This window comes from Trachemys scripta, chromosome 7, assembly GCF_013100865.1.
Source record: "Trachemys scripta elegans isolate TJP31775 chromosome 7, CAS_Tse_1.0, whole genome shotgun sequence".
NCBI classification, from domain to species: domain Eukaryota; kingdom Metazoa; phylum Chordata; order Testudines; family Emydidae; genus Trachemys; species Trachemys scripta.
The window spans coordinates 54,817,380-54,821,565 of record NC_048304.1 but is presented as its reverse complement, the minus strand read 5'-3'; the positions used below and the strand labels follow the sequence as shown (position 1 = coordinate 54,821,565).

General features: G+C 41.8%; 1 protein-coding gene across 1 annotated transcript in view; it reads left to right on the top strand.

Moving 5' to 3' along the window:
• Nucleotides 1-678: 678 nt before the first annotated feature.
• Nucleotides 679-4,186, top strand: part of NDST2 (N-deacetylase and N-sulfotransferase 2) — a 192,739-nt gene continuing 189,231 nt past the window's right edge. The window contains exon 1 of the mRNA XM_034775787.1: nucleotides 679-748. The gene's annotated coding sequence lies outside the window, so the exon portion shown is untranslated. The remainder of the gene's footprint in view (nucleotides 749-4,186) is intronic.

Genomic DNA, 4,186 nt, shown 5'->3' with positions numbered 1-4,186 from the left:
CTTTCAGGCAGTCCTGGTGTTAATTTGAGGAGATTATGCAAAGAATTTGGGACATGTCCCAGTTCTGGGGTTTTCCTATGTAAGACTAGAATATCTGTACCTCACATTTCAAACACATTAATAAAGAGTTGGTTTATAGTAGTACATTGCATTTCTATACATAGACTGTCTACATAAGGACCTACAGCCGCAGTCTGAGCTCCATGATAGAGAGAATGCTGTGACATATGAACCAATGGGCCTCAGTTTACTCAACATTAGGAAGAAAGGTGTCTCTGTGAAATGTACTTCAGAGTTCAGGACTGCGACCTTCATATGAAGAGGCCTCTGGACTTTGACTTTCAGATCCAGAAAGACTATGGCAAGCCAGACACCCCTCTGTTTTTTCATTACCTTCCCTAGTTTTATTTTGAAATGGTGCATGCCCTGTGTTACATGTTGTTATTGCCTTTACCTGCACTTAGTGGCTCACATCCAGGAACAATCAGATGAGCAGCACCTTGTTGGCTATTTCAGTCCTGTTTGGGAATCCCCCCCCCCCAAAGTGAGTGTTCTCTGAACGTTGTCTGCAATTATCTTGAAACTCCTATGAAATGAAGCATCCTATTTAGGTTCTGATCTTCCTCTCCTGCAAGTCTCTAATCCAGACCCATTTTCCTTTCTTTCCAGCTGCAGGGAGTGATTGCAAGCCAAGCATTGTGGTCTTTGCTCTGTGTGCTGGCTGCTGAACAAAGGTGCTGCTGAAAAGGTAAGAGCTTAACCTCCATCCTCTTTGATGTAGATTTACATTCCAAGGGACTGATAAATTTAGGCTTGCCATACCTGTCACCTTTAACTATAACTAAGCTCTCAGTGGAGAGAATCTAATCTACCAGCTCATAAAATCTTAAGTGTCGACCATCAAAGTGCTGTTAAATTTTGGTTCAGCTTGGATGGCATGGCATTTTGCAGCACTGCAGAAGGGGGAAACTGAAAAGTAAGCATGCTTCTCCTCTCACATGCAGGGCAGGAAGGCTGGATTTAGGGCAACAAAAATTGCTTTGACCTGAAAATGAGTATTAATTACAATACTAACTTGCTGGTATTTGTACAGTTGTTGACCAAAGACCCACACTGCAGGGTGTGGCTGAGGTGAGCGCTTCAAAAAGTGGCGTGTTTCTACATAAACCTGCTTACCTGTGTGAAGTTGGGTGCTGTCTGAGCAAAGCAGACCTATTTATGGCTTTACTTGAGGGGAAAAGAAGTAATATGCTTTTGTGAAGGGAGCGGGTGGGGGAGTGGGGACAGGCATGAGATGGGGGCTGAGGGTCACTCCCATTGCTGTGTTACCAGAAGGTGCCGCTGGTAGTTCCTGAGCAGTGATTTCTGTAAAGCCTCCATTCCAGGCAAGGAAATATTGGGAAGTACCAGAGGGATGGGTAGAGCTGCTGTGGAAGTGTTTTTTTTCCAACAGATCTTTTTGAAAATATGTAGGTTAAATCAGTGCAGGGACTAATCCTAAAGAGAAGTTTGAAAGCACGATGGTATTCTGTAATTGTGAAACAGGATTGTGCCTTGGCTGCACACAGATGAAATGCATATATGAGGAATACTATCAGTGCTTTAGAGAAAACAGGATGAAAGTCAATATATGATGTGATGTGGTGTAAATAATGTATTGGCATGTGTTTGGGCTGGCTGCATTACTCACAAGTGGCCAAGCCATGAGTAATGATTGCAGATCATCCCAAAATAGTGATGATGAAATCTTTATGCCATCACATGTACTATACGTGCCTGATACTTGACAGAAAATCTGCTTTCTGAATGTTTTTGAGGTTAAAATAAATAAATAAATAAATAAATGGTACTATCCCTCCACCTGAAAAGCCAGTCTGTCTTAGTGCCGTGAGTGCAACACTTTAGGTTTTGGAGGGGGAGAGAAATTATAACTGTCTTAGAAATGTATATACAATTACCTAAAATAACTTTTCATTACATAATAATATTGTGATTGTAAAGTCCAATATCTCAGAACCTTCTACGATTGGAAGCAAGTGCTGTGTAGTCAGGGAGTCTAAAACTTTTGCCTCTAGTTCTTGACGAGTTGTAGTATACTGAACTTTAAACCTGTCACTATGTTTTATTATTGCCTTTGATTTTTTTTCCTCTTAGCCAAAGTTTTAAATAAAAAAAAAACTGTAGTACTCAGAGTATTATAGTTTTCTGTAAAACTATTAGTAAAATGCATTTTTTAAAACATGAGAAACCTGTATTTAAATGTATTCTGACCCTGTTGCAATTTATGAATATCTCATAGTAGGGTTGTTAAATTTTGTTAAATAGTTACAGGTTGGTAGAAGTTTTCCATGCACATTTAGAAGCTGTTCTCACTGTAGCTCAGTCTGTCTGTGGGTCCGTCTGGCTCTCAAAATCAGTGCTCTGACCACTCTTTTAGCTCTTGATCTGATGTCGTGTGTAGCCTGTTCCTGTTACTTCTAAAGGTTTGTATATAGATGTCAGAAAGCCTTAACGTTTTACGTGTTGCATCATTCCTCCCTCTAATGCAGTGGTTCTCAAACTAGGGCCGCCGCTTGTTCTGGGAAAGCCCCTGGCAGGCCAGGCCAATTTGTTTACCTGCCGCGTCCGCAGGTTTGGCCAATCACGGCTCCCACTGGCCGCGGTCTGCCGCTCCAGGCCAATGGGGGCTGCAGGAAGCGGCGTGGGCCGAGGAATGTGCTGGACGTCCTTCCTGCAGCCCCCATTGACCTGGAGCAGTGAACCGTGGCCAATGGGAGCCGCAATCGGCCGAACCTGCGGACGCGTCAGGTAAACAAACCGGCCCGACCTGCTGGGGCTTTCCCTGAACAAGTGGTGGCCCTAGTTTGAGAACCACTGCTCTAATGCACAGTTACCATCGTATGTTCCAGTTTACAATATTTAATGGAGTTCAGTATCCAGCTGCATAGCATTTTTAAATCTCCATTTGCATCTTTGGTCACTTTAAAGGTCTTTTTTTAAACTTCAAAGTATATCTTTTGAAGTCTTGCATGGTGTGAGCTAGCTGTAAAAAGAATCACTTCCTATCTTTATGCATGCACAAACATTCCCATTAGAGCCAGATCTTTTAATATTCTTTAATCCCCCCTTCCCCCACAAATCCAGGAAGTCTTCCTAAATAGAAAACTTGCAGTTCCCTCATAAAGTAACATTAAACCAAATGTTGTAGTACATGTAACTTGTAAAGTAGATACAACTCTCTGTCACAGTCCCAAAAGAGATTTTTACAATAATAGGGAACAAATTAAAGCACTTCTGGCATTTGTGGTTGGAATGGTTCCATGCCAGAGGATGTGGGAACAGCTGTGAGGGGGACAATGAAAGAAGGGTTTGCAAAAATGGATTTGGAGGACCAAAGAGTGATTGGTGCACAGGTAGGGGCAGTGGTTCTGTGTGTAAGGGGTTGGCTTGAATAAAGGCCTGGATCTAGTTCCTAAGGGGGAAAAAAATGGGGGAAAATGTCCCATCAGAGCTACTATTGGTTTAGCTGTACCAGTGGTAGAACTGCTGGGAGTTTTAGTGCATGCACAGCTGTGGCAGCTTCTGGCATTTTCATCACTGTCAGCTAAATGTTATGAGGCTTCAACCAGTGCAGTTGAATTGGTGGTAGTCTGTGTGAACTTCTTTTCTAAATTCCCTTGTGTAGGTCAGGACCTAAGAGCGAACAAAGGTGCTAATGGGAGGAAGATATTGAAGACCTTTACCTTTTTGTGGTTGTACTCTTGAAAGTGACTGCAAAAAAAGGGGAACTTGTGATTCCATTTTGTTCTTTCTTAACTCCATCTCAGATGTGCTTGGATGACAAGTGAAAAGATATCCTTTCTAAACTTGAAAAAAGAAGAACAGGAGTACTTGTGGCACCTTAGAGACTAACAAATTTATTAGAGCATAAGCTTTCGTGGACTACAGCCCACTTCTTCGGATGCATATAGAATGGAACATATATTGAGGAGATATATATACACACATACAGAGAGCATAAACAGGTGGGAGTTGTCTTACCAACTCTGAGAGGCCAATTAATTAAGAGAAAAAAAACTTTTGAAGTGATAATCAAGCTAGGCCAGTACAGACAGTTTGATAACTTCTTATCACACTGTCTGTACTCGGCTAGCTTGATTATCACTTCAAAAGTTTTTTTTTTTTT